This window comes from Cetorhinus maximus, chromosome 1, assembly GCF_964194155.1.
Source record: "Cetorhinus maximus chromosome 1, sCetMax3.hap1.1, whole genome shotgun sequence".
Classification (NCBI taxonomy): domain Eukaryota; kingdom Metazoa; phylum Chordata; class Chondrichthyes; order Lamniformes; family Cetorhinidae; genus Cetorhinus; species Cetorhinus maximus.
The window spans coordinates 243597192-243609514 of record NC_135879.1 but is presented as its reverse complement, the minus strand read 5'-3'; the positions used below and the strand labels follow the sequence as shown (position 1 = coordinate 243609514).

Sequence of the window (12323 nt, the reverse complement as noted above, 5' to 3'; positions counted from 1 at the left end):
CAGATGTTGGCATGACAGCAGAGAGACTGAATACAATCTGCAAACAGTCTGTCTGCAAACCTCTGGAGAGATCTCCACGCCTGGCAGCCTCCAGCAATAGCGAGTTACATTCCTGCACAGCTCTCGTTAGCATTTTAAACCTCCATTGAATTGTACAAAACACCGAAACAGGCCATTCAGCCCATCAGGTCTCACTGACTGTGATCTTCCTCCACCATCAAAAGCAGTCCAAAACAACCCCTCATTTTTAGGATGCTTTTCGGACATTTACCTACTATCACAATCCAATGGCTTTCTGACCAGCAGTTGATTGTATTTATGCATCCTATACCATGACTGTTACCCAGCACAGTCCAGCAGTCGACAGGTATTCATGCATCCTACATCCAATACAATCCAGTAGCCCATTGATATTCATATATCCCACACTAATACGAACATACGTTCGAACATACGAAATAGGAGCAGAAGTAGGCCATTCAGCTCCTCAAGCCTGCTTCACCATTCATTGAGATCATAGCTGATCTGTTTGTGTTTCAAATTCCACATTCCGATGACCTTTGATTCCCTTGCCTAAAAAAAATCTATCTACCTCTGCCTTAGGTACCTGAGGTGGTGAGGGAGCATTTTAGTGATAGTGACCACAACATGGTACAGTTTAAGTTTGTTATGGACAAAGACATAGACAAGTTGCAAAAAAATGTTTTGGATTGGGGGAGAGTGGATTTTAGTAAAATAAGGCAGGATCTGGCCAAGGTAGATTGGGAACAGCTACTTGTGGGGAAATCTACAGAGGAGCAGTAGTGGGGGGTGTTCAAAAAGGAAATGGGGAGGGTACAGGCTCAACATGTTCCCTCTAGGGTGATAGGAAGGAGTAACAAGCCCAGAGAACCATGGATGACCAGAGATATTCAGGATACAATGAGAAGGAAAAGAGAGGCTTTTAGCAGGTACACGGGAAGCAAATCAGCGGAGGCATTAGTGGAGCACAGAAAGTGCAGGGTGGAGCTTAAGAAAGCAATTCGGAGAGCAAAGAGGGGATATGAGAAAACTCTGGCTGGTAAAAGTAGGGAAAATCCCAAGATATTCTACAAGTATATCAATGGGAAGAGGATAACCAGGGAATGAGTAGGGCCCATAAGGGACCAAGGGAGCAATCTATGGGTGGAGCCAGAGGACATCGGTAGAGTGTTGAATGAATACTTCACATCTGTCTTCACCCAAGAGAATGAGGATGAAGGTATCGAACTCGGGGAGAGAAAATGCGAGGTTCTTAAGCAAATTGATACAGGAAGTGACAAGGTATTTGAGGTGTTGGCAGGCTTAAAAGTGGACAAATCTCCAGGTCCAGATGATGTGTGTCCCGGACTGCTGAGAGAGGCAAGGGAGGAGATCGCAAGGGCTCTGACCCAAATTTTTAATTCCTCTCTGGCCACAGGGGAGGTACCAGAAGACTGGAGAACAGCCAATGTGGTTCCACCATTTAAGAAGGGTTGTAGAGATAAGCCAGGGAACTACAGGCCAGTGAGTCTCACATCAGTGGTAGGGAAACTATTGGAGAAAGTTCAGAAGGAGAGAATCTATCTCCACTTGGAGAGGCAAGGTTTGATCAGGGATAGTCAGCATGGCTTTGTCAGAGGGAGGTCATGCCTAACAAATTTGATTGAATTTTTTGAGGAGGTGACCAGGTGTGTAGATGAGGGTAGTGTAGTTGATGTAGTTTATATGGATTTCAGCAAAGCCTTTGACAAGGTCCCACATGGGAGACTTATAAAGAAGGCAAATGCACATGGGATACAGGGTAATTTGATAAAATGGATTCAAAATTGGCTTAGTTATAGGAGGCAGAGGGTGATGACTAAAGGATGCTTTAGTGACTGGAAGCCAGTGTCCAGGGGCGTACCACAGGGATCTGTGCTCGGTCCCCTATTATTTGTCATTTATATAAACGATATAGATGACTATGTGGGGGTATAGGATTAGTAAGCTTGCGGATGACACAAAGATTGGCTGGTGGTTAATAGTGAGGTTGAGTGTCTTGGGTTACAGGAAGATATAGACGGGATGGTCAAATGGGCAGTTAAGTGGCAGATGGAATTTAACCCTGAAAAGTGTGAGGTGATACACTTTGGAAGGAGTAATTTGACAAGGAATTATTCAATGAACGGCATGACACTAGTAAGTTCTGAGGAACAAAGGGACCTTGGCGTGTGTATCCATAGATCTCTGAAAGCGGAGGGGCATGTTAGTGGGGTGGTGAAAAAGGCACATGGGACAGTTGCCTTTATCAATTGAGGCATAGGTTACAAAAGTAGGGAGGTCATGTTGGAGTTGTACTGAACCTTGGTGAGGCCACAGCTGGAGTACTGTGTGCAGTTCTGGTCGCCACATTATAGGAAGGATTTGATTGCACTGGAGGGGGTGCAGAGGAGATTCACCAGGATGTTGCCTGGGATGAAACATTTAAGTTATGAAGAGAGGTTGGATAGACTTGGGTTGTTTTCATTGGAGCAGAGAAGACTAAGGGGCGACCTGATTGAGGTGTACTAGATTATGAGGGGCATGGGCAGGGTGGATAGGGAGCAGCTGTTCCCCTTAGTTGAAGGGTCAGTCACAAGGAGACACAAGTTCAAGGTGAGAGGCAGGAGGTTTAGGGGGAATGTGAGGAAAAACTTTTTTTACCCAGAGGGTGGTGACGGTTTGGAATGCACTGCCTGGGAGGGTGGTGGAGGTGGGTTGCCTCATATCCTTTAAAAAGTACCTGGATGAGCACTTGGCATGTCATAACATTCAAGGCTATGGGCCAAGTGCTGGTAAATGGGATTAGATAGGTAGGTCAGATGTTTCTCACGTGTTGGTGCAGACTCGATGGGCCGAAGGGCCTCTTCTGCGCTGTGTGATTCTGTAATCCTGCCTCCATTGTCTTCTGAGGCAGAGAATATCAAAGTCGCACAACCCTATAAGAGAAAAATTTCTCCTCACCTGTGTCCTAAAAGGGCAACCATTAATTTTAAAACAGTGCCCCCTAGTTCTCGACTGACCCACAAGAGTAAACATCATTTCTGCATCCATCATGTTGAGACCATTCAGGACCTTGTACACTTCAATCAAATCACCCCTCACTCTTCTGAACTCCAGTGGAAACAAGCTCAGCCTGTCCAACCTCTCCTCATAAAACAACCCGCTCATTCCCGGTATCAACCTAGTAAACCACCTTTGAACCACTTCCAACGCATTTACATCCTCTGTTAAATAAGGAGACCAAACCTGCACACAGTATTCAAGATATGGTCTCACCAATGCCCTATATAACTGAACCATAACATCCTTACTTTTATGTTCAATTCCTCTCGTAATAAAGGACTGCATTCCATTAGCCTTCATAATTACTTGTAACTCATGTACTAGGACACCTAGATCCCTCTGCACTTCAGAATTATGAAGCCGTTCTCCATTTAAGTAGTACTCTGCTTTTTTGCTCTTCTTGCCAAAGTGAACAATTACACATTTTCCCACATTAAACTCCATTTGCCAGATCTTTGCCCACCCACTCAGCCTATCTATATCTGTCTACAACCTCCTTATCTCCTCTTCCTAACATACTTTCCTATCTAGCTTTGTGTCATCTGTAAATTTAGCTACCACGCCTTTGCTCCCCTCATCTAAGTCATTGATATAAATTGTAAAAAGTTCAGGTCCCAGCACAGACCCCTGTGAGACTCCACTCATTACATTCTGCTAATCAGAAATGACCCATTTATGTATATTCTCTGTTTTCTGCCAGCCAGCTAATCTTCTATCCAGGCTGATATGTTACCCACTACACCATGCACTTTTATTTTCCATAATAATCTTTGATGTGGCACCTTATCAAATGCCTTCTGGAAATCCAAGTACAGTATATCTACAGGCTCCCCTTTATCCACTGCGCATGTTATTCCTTCAAAAAACTCCAATAAATTGGTTAAACATGATTTCCCAAGCTATCCCTTTCCAATTACCTTGAGTTTCTCTAAGTGCCCAGCTATAACCCCCTTAATGATCGATTCCAATAACTTCCCCACAACAGACGTCAAGCTAACTGGCCTATAGTTTCCTGATTTCTGCCTCCCTCCCTTTTTGAATAGAGGGGTTATATTTGCTACTTTCCAGTCTGATGGAACCTTTCCAGAATTTAGTGAGTTTTGGGAAATTAACATCCATGCATCTATGACCTTATTAGCAACCTCTTTTAAGACGCTAAGATGTAGACATCAGAACCCGGAGACTTGTCAGTCCACAGCTCCAAAAGTTTGCTCGGTAAGGCTTCCCTGATGATTTTAATTTAACTAGGTTCCCCTCTTAGCCTGGCAGTCTTGTGTATCTGTAAATAGTTATGTTCATACAATAAAACCAGTTATTGTTCAGACATATCTCTGTCTCCGCAACCATTCCTTAGCCAGTCACAATCAAACTACAACACTATGCACTCGTACACACCAGTTAGTGGCCTACATACCTTGCACCTGGTGTCATCACCTGGGCTTCTCAGTGGTAAAAATGAATGCCAGGAACCCAGCAGACAAGGGGTTAACACCGCAATTAAAGGCTTGTCTCCCTCCCTGTCTCAAAGGCACAGCCAGTAATTGGTGTGAAGCTCACTAACTATATACGTTGACACACACTTTTAACAGTGGAATTTTAACAGGACTGGGTCCAAACTAATATTCAGCTTTTCTGTTGCTGCCTTGGTTAATCAAATGACCCAGCTTGAGTCTACTCAAGTGGCGGACCATTTTTTTTTATATAAAGATTTCCTGTTGGGTTTGAACCTCAATCTACATGAAGCTGACTTCCCTTGCCAGCAACAGGGGAAGATTTTTGATTCATTCTCAGGATGTGGGTGTCGCTGGCTGGGCCAGCATTTATTGCCCATCCCTAGTTGCCCTTGAGAAGGTGGTGGTGAGCTGCATTCTTGAACCGCTGCAGTCCATGTGGTGTAGGTACACCCACAGTGCTGTTAGGGAGGGAGTTCCAGGATTTTGACCCAGCGACAGTAAAGGAACAGCAATACATTTCCAAGTCAGGATGGTGTGTGGCTTGGAGGGGAAATTGCATCTGGTCGTGTTCCCATGCAACTGCTGCCCTTGTCCTTATAGGCAGGTTTGGAAAGTGCTGTCTAAGGAGCCTTTGTGAATTCCTGCAGTGCATCATGTAGATGGTACACACTGCAGCTACTGTGCATTGGTGGTGGAGGGAGTGAATGGGCTGCTGATCAAGCAGACTACTTTACTGCAACATTCACTTCATTGCCATCCTGACTCAGCTCTTCGAGAAGCTTCGGGGAATCAGGTGAGCCGCTAGACAAAGACATGGAAGCTTAAATGTGTAATGGCACCATTCCCAGGATCTTGGAAGATTCGATTCCAGGTCTGCAGAGTTGGCTCACCTGTGTCGGGAAATCACATTCCAGGTCAACCTTCAGTATGTGTCTCCCCAGCATAGCCATCGCACACTGACCAATCACTCAATGAACTCCCAAAGTGAAAAAATAAGACCATTAGTGTTGGGTGGGGAGGGGAGAGCAGAGTAGGAGGAAAGGAAGAGGACACACAAGTCCATTCCTTCAAGAAAAAACAACGGACATGGCCTGTTTACCCTCGCGTGCCTTCCGATAAGCTGGATCAAAAGCCGAGCAGCAGGCAGCCAGTCCAAGCTAATCTGTACAGGATCCTGGGCTTTAAAAGAAAGGTTTGCAGCACCATGGGTAAAGAGCAGGCACAGGCATGAGGAGGTGAATGGCCTCCTTCTGTGCTGGATGTCTTGATGCTGTGTGACTCAGGAAGCCCAGCAGAAAAATGCTGCAATTTATCTTAGCGACACAACTAGTGCCGTAGGAAACCAAGAGATAGCGGCTCTGCACAGGTTATCTTTGACTGACTGCAGTGCGGAGGCCTGGCGGGGGGTGGGGGGGTGCAGAAGAAATGAGCTTCTTGTTAGAGATATACACACATTTGATCTGGGGAGTGGGGGAGGAACTGCAGCTATCAAAAGCAACCTGGTTAATCACAAAATAATCCGAGTCGACATCGAGGTTTGAGCCACAGCTTTGAGTAGCACACTGGCTGAGTCAGAGGCCATGGGTTCATGCATCAAATTGAGGGAATGCTGCAATAGTGCTCTGGGATCTGTTACATGCACTTGAGAGGGTAGAGGTGAGGGGGGGGAGTGGGCTCAGTTTAATATCACCTCTAACAGTGCAGCACCCCCCAATTACTGCATTGGAAAGTGTCAACCTGGATAATGGAGTCTGAAGTACCTGGAGAGGGATTTGAACCCACAACCGTCTGACAGAGCGTGCTGCTCATGGAGTCATAACTAAGAGCAGTGATTGCAATTGAGAACCCCACCATACATTTCAAGACCAATAATCTCTACCTCATCTACTGACCCTAAAGAGATTAACGGGACAAAGAGCCATGGGAGGAAACCCAGTTCACTATGAATGTCACCGGCTCACTTTCACTAGAAGATCCATGTCTCTGAAACTAAATGCAACGCAACAACCTCTGACCACAACATAAAGCGCCATGTCAGGCTGTCACTTTTATCAGGAGGAAGCTGGGGTTTCTCCTTCCCCTGCAACTCTGGCTCAGGCACAGATAGCAAACTTTAAGTTGACATGCCCATATCAGCTTGTGGCGAAACAGCCAGACCAAAAGAGCTGGCCTCATGCAGTGCAGGGTGAGGGCTGTACATCAGAAGAGTGGCACAGCATGACATTTCCCAACCTGCAGGGCCCAGCGGGGCAAAGGGTCGCTTAACATCTTCGAGCTAAATGTTCCAATGAAGCGTGAAAGGACGGCGCGAGAGGAGGAGGGGGAGTTCGGGGGTGGGGCAGAAAGACAGGAAGAAAACTTAAAAATTTTTTTGAGAAGGAAAGAGGGTTGTGAGAACGAGGAGGTGGGGGGGAAGAGAATTGAAAAAGGAAACGAGCCAGGAAGGGAAGCTCAGGAAAAAGGGAGAAAATAAGTAACCACAGTGAAAGAGTGCGGAGGAGAAGATGGGAGAGGCAACAGAAAAGAGAGAAAATGGCAGAGAACCAATCTCGAGACAAACTGTTCAGCAAACCGCTTTCCCAGAAAGCTTGACAAATTTATTATTTAAGAGCCTCTTAGGATTGCTGGAGAGTTGTTGGCGCAGCAGCAACAGCAGCAGCAGGCAGCAGCTAATCCATGGCCTACATTAGTCAACGAGTCTGCAGCACTCCCAGTAACAAGAGATAAAGGAGCTCCCTCTTATCCTGCCCAATGCCACTTCTCTCAGTTAACAGCTGGAGCAGGACAGTATCACATCCAGATGTTACATTTCTCCCTCTCCAGTCATGCAGGAGTCAGGTGATCCCTCGATCAGTGACATGACCGGTCAGCTGATCCACAGAGTGGTGAGAATGTGGAATTGGCTCCAAGGAGTAACTGATGTAAAAAAGCATAGATGTGTTCAAGGGGTAAGCTCGATAAATGTCACGCTGACAGAATTAGATGAAGGAAGGAGAGAGGAAGCTCGTGTGGACCAGCATGGACTTGCTGGCTGAATGGATTGTTTCTGTGCAGCAGGGATTGTCCGCAATTTTACAAACGGGCACAGTCCACACACGAACACACTAGAAACCTCCACATCCTCACACAGACGCCAAGGAACACTGCAACACGTTGTTGGGTCATCCGAAAACAAGAGTGACATAAAAAACACAAGGAGCAACTCTACGCTCAAGAGAAAGATTAAACCAAAACTTATTCATGCGGAATAAAAGCAAAATACTGCAGATACTGGAAACCTGAAATAAAAACAGAAAATGTTGGAAAAACTCAGCAGGTCTGTGGAGAGAAAAACAAGAGTTAATGTTTCAAGTCCAATATGACTTCTTTAGAACTGAAAAAGAGTCACACAGACTCGAAACGTTGACTCTGTTTCTCTCTCCACAGATGCTGCCAGACCTGCTGAGTTTTTCCAGCATTTTCTGTTTTTATTTCATGCAGACAGTGCCAGTCCCTTTAAAAGGAGCAGGTGATTTCAGTGACACTTTATCGCATATTTAGCAAGAAAGCAACACCAGATTTTAAAATATATACTTAATTCCTGGTGAGACTGCAAGATTTTGTTTTCTCAGTCTTGTTTGCTGCTTGAGCTACTAACTGCCTGTAACTGACACTGTAATTGACACTCAGTGAGCATCTCGCATGCCTCTCTCTTTGCCTCTCATGTGTCTCCCAGTTGCGTTAAGGTAGATTTCTGTGGAGAAGTCCGGAATGTTCTGAATGTTAGCTTCAGCTTCTGGTTTGAACCCGAATATAATTAGCCACCTACTCTCCAAATACCACCTCATAATTTTCTGGGCAAGTATCTCAGTTAGACAGATTGCATAAAACAGCCCAAAGCTCTACACTGAAGGAATGGCTCCTGTCATTTCAATCCCATTCCAACGCTCCACTGTTTGGCCTCTCACTTTGCACTTTCCCTAAACCTGAGCTTATCCAAAATTCTCATCATCCATATCCTAACTCACACCTAGTCCCATTCACTCATTACCCCTGTTCCCACTGATCAACACTGGCTCAAGATCCAGCCGCGTCTCGAATTTCAAATTCTCACTCTTGTTTTCAATCCCTCCACGGCCTCACCCCCTCCCTATCTCTGTGATCTCCTCTAGCCCCACAATCCTCCAAGATACCTGCTCTCCTCTAATTCTGGCCTCTTGAGCATCCCTGAATTTTATTGGTCCTTCACTGGTGGTCATGCCATTAGCTGCCCCAAGCTCTGGGTACCCTCCCAAAACCTTACTGCCTCTCTATGTCTCTCTCCTCCTTTAAAATTCTCCTTAAAACACTAACTCTGAGTAAGCTTTTGACTACATCCGGCTAGCTGCTTACATGACTTAGTGTTTGTTTGATAATGCTCCTATGAAACGCCTTGAGACATTTTTACTGCTTTGAAGGGGCTATATAAATGCACCGTGAAGCGACACCAGTTAGCAGACGCAGTGCCCAATCATAACGACACGCTAAAGATAACTGGAAACCATTATTGCAGTGATTTTTCTCTCTTTAGACTGCAAGCATAGAAGCTGACTTGATCCAACAGCTCTGCCTGCCATCTTGTTGAATAATAGTTATCCAAAAAAGTCTCAATGCAGTCATACTGAGATGCAGTGTCCATGGGAACCATCGTCGGCAGCCTAGGCCCTAAGCTTTAGAATTTCCTCCCTAAATCTCTGGAGCTTTTGGAATAATATTTCGGCACAGACTAGAAGGGCCGAATGGCCTGTTTTCTGTGCTGTGGTGTTCTATGGTTCTATCTGTCCTAATTGGCCAGCACCCTTCTTTCATTATAACACTGACTATCTCATTGGCTTTGTGAAGTGTTTTGCAATTTTTCTAAGACTGCAAAAGGTGTGATCTCTGCCAAACTCTCACTGATTACCCTCTGGGGTGAGTGCTTTGGGATGTTTTTACCATGTTAAAAGTGCTATATAAATGCACCTTATTGCTGTCTGTCACACAGTGCTGGTGGTATGTAATGGGGTTACGCAGCATCAACAGGTGATACACTAGGGCATGCAAAAATGTTAAGAAACTCCTGTGCATTTATTCTTTCATTGGATGTGTGTATCGCTGGCAAGGCCAATATTTGTTACCCATCCCTAATTGCCCTTGAATTGAGTGGCTTGCTAGGCCATTTCATAGGGCAGTTCAGAGTCTACCCTGTGGGTCTGGAGTCACATGTAGACCAGACCAGGTAAGGACAGCAGATTTCCTTCCCTAAAGGACATTAGTGAACCAGGCGGGCTTTTAAAACAATACACAAAGGTTTCATGGTCATCTTTACCAAGACTAACTTTTAATTACAGATTTAATTAACTGAATTTAAATTCCACCAGCTTCCTTGGTGGGATTTGAACCCGTGTCCTCAGGACATTAAACAGGGCCTCTGGATTAGTCCAGTGACATTACCATTATGCCATCATCTCCCTTCATTGTGTATTTCCCATGTTTTTAAAAAAAATTTAATTCCTACATAGAATGATGCAACACAGAAGACAGCCATTCAGCCCACTGTGACTATGCTAGCTCTTTGAAAGAACTACTCAATTAGTCCCACTCCTCTCCCTTTCCCCAAGTTATTAAACATTTTCTCCTTTTCAAGTCTATATCTAATTCCCTTTTGAAGTTACTATTATGCTCACTTTAAAAAAAGAATTACTCAGAAAACCACTTCCCCTTTACAGTTGTTCTGCAAAGATAAATGCAGTATTAAATTTGGGACCACACCCACTGAAAACAGAACCGAAGTATTTCTATCTCTTGTAAACAGCAAAGTCAGTCAAGACGTTCATGGACAGAGGTCTGGAATGTAATTAATCAGCAGGAAATATCTTAATGGTATTCAATTCTGTGTGAAACGTCTACCGTTTCAGACAATTCCAGTGTACTCGCTCACAGCTTAACGGTTCCCTATTGCTTCAAGGATCCACATCACTCCCCAGTCTCCTGGCCAATGGACACCTGGCCAAAAGAGACAGCCCGGCCCTACAAGTTGCCAGTAGTTACCACGTCCCTTGCCGAGCTCAAATTGCACAGACAGCAAGTTTGTTACTGATTGAAAACAATTACTATAATAGTCTGCTTTCAACCCAAACCCACAGCCCTATCTTCGCAAGAGAATTAGAATACACACAGGAGGAGACCATTTGACCTATCTTGCTGTGCTGGCTCTATGAAAAAACTATCCAATTAGTTCCATTCTCATCTACGTTTCCCGCCCCCCCCCCCACTTTTTTCAAATATTTATCCAATTCCCTTTTTAAAGTTCCTATTGAATCTGCTTCTAACACCTTTTCAGGCAGCACATTCTACATCATAATAACCTGCCTCTGCTTCTTTTGCTAATTATCTCAAGTGCACGTCTTTGTGTTACTGAACCTTCTGATACTGGAAAGTTTCTCTTCACTAACGTGTTCAACGTCGTTCACAATTTTTAACGTCTCCAATAAATCCACCCTGAACCTTCTCTACTCTAGAGGTGGACAGTTCCAGCTTCTACAGGTTCCTCCCTATGACTCAAGTTCCTCATTCCTGGTATCATTCTAGTAAATCTCCTCTGCTACCTCTCTCTCCAGGCCTTCACAGCTTTCCTGAAGCACAGTGCCCAGAACTGGAGGACACTCCCACCAACTGAAGCCTATTAATAAAGTAGAATAAGTCTGGAAATCGGAAATAAAAACAAAGAATGTTGCAAATAGTCAGGAGGTCAGTTCCGAAAGAGAGTCATATTGGACACAATACTCTGTTTCTCTTGCCACAGATGCTGCCAGACCCGCTGAGTTTTTCCAGCACTTTCTGCTTTTACTTAGGCTCATTTTTATCTCAGCATCTTTTTGTCCCTCCAAGCGGTGTTTGTTTCAGCCAAGTCCTTTTGGGAGGAACATCATCCAGTGCAGTAAGTGCATTCTTTGCCCCTCTTCCAACGCTATCTTGGGATCAGTAACGACAGAGGGAGTGAGGGACTGTCAAGGCTGCTGCCTTTCCAACAAGACTTTAAACCAAGCCTGGTCTCCCCCTTTCAACTGACCATCAAAATGCTATTCGAAGAGAAAGGAGGTCCCTCAATATTCATCCGCCAAATATCACTGCCAAATCAAATGAAACACGCGTATCTCTTATTGTTCTTTGTACAAGTCTGGCTGTTGCATTTGTCCACTGATCAATTGATGCACTTGGAAATATTTTTTAAAAATTAATTGACGGGATGTGGGCTTCGCTGGCTGGGCCAGCATTTGTTGCCCATCCCTAGTTGCCCTTGAGAAGGTGGTGGTGGTGAGCTGCCTTCTTGAACCACTGCAGTCCATGTGGTGTAGGTACACCCACAGTGCTGTTAGGGAGGGAGTTCCAGGATTTTGACCCAGTGACAGTGAAGGAACGGCCGATATATTTCCAAGTCAGGATGGTGAGTGACTTGGAGGGGAACTTACAGGTGGTGACGTTCCCATCTATCTGCTGCCCTTGTCCTTCTAGATGGTAGTGGTCGTGGGTTTGGACACTTGGAAATAATTCATTGAAGCTGAAGTTGCTTGGGTTGTTCCTGACATTCAGACTGAGCAGGACAGTGAGAACACAGGAACATAGGAAATAGGAACAGGAGTAGACCATTCAGCCCCTTGAGCTTGTTCCGCCATTCAATAAGATCATGGCTGATCATCTTGTGTTTCGATTTCTACATCCCCATCTAACCCCGATAACCTTTGATTCCCTTGCCTAACAAGAATCCATCCACCTCTGCCTTAAAAA

General features: G+C 44.9%; 1 protein-coding gene across 3 annotated transcripts in view; it reads right to left on the bottom strand.

Moving 5' to 3' along the window:
* Positions 1-12323, bottom strand: part of LOC144688430 (uncharacterized) — a 125004-nt gene that overhangs the window by 73253 nt on the left and 39428 nt on the right. The window contains exon 1 of one of the 3 annotated variants that reach the window (XM_078554969.1): positions 5429-5635. The exons of the other annotated variants lie outside the window; for them this stretch is intronic. The gene's annotated coding sequence lies outside the window, so the exon portion shown is untranslated. Of the gene's footprint in view, positions 1-5428; positions 5636-12323 lie in introns of those variants that run through there. 3 annotated transcript variants of the gene reach the window in all.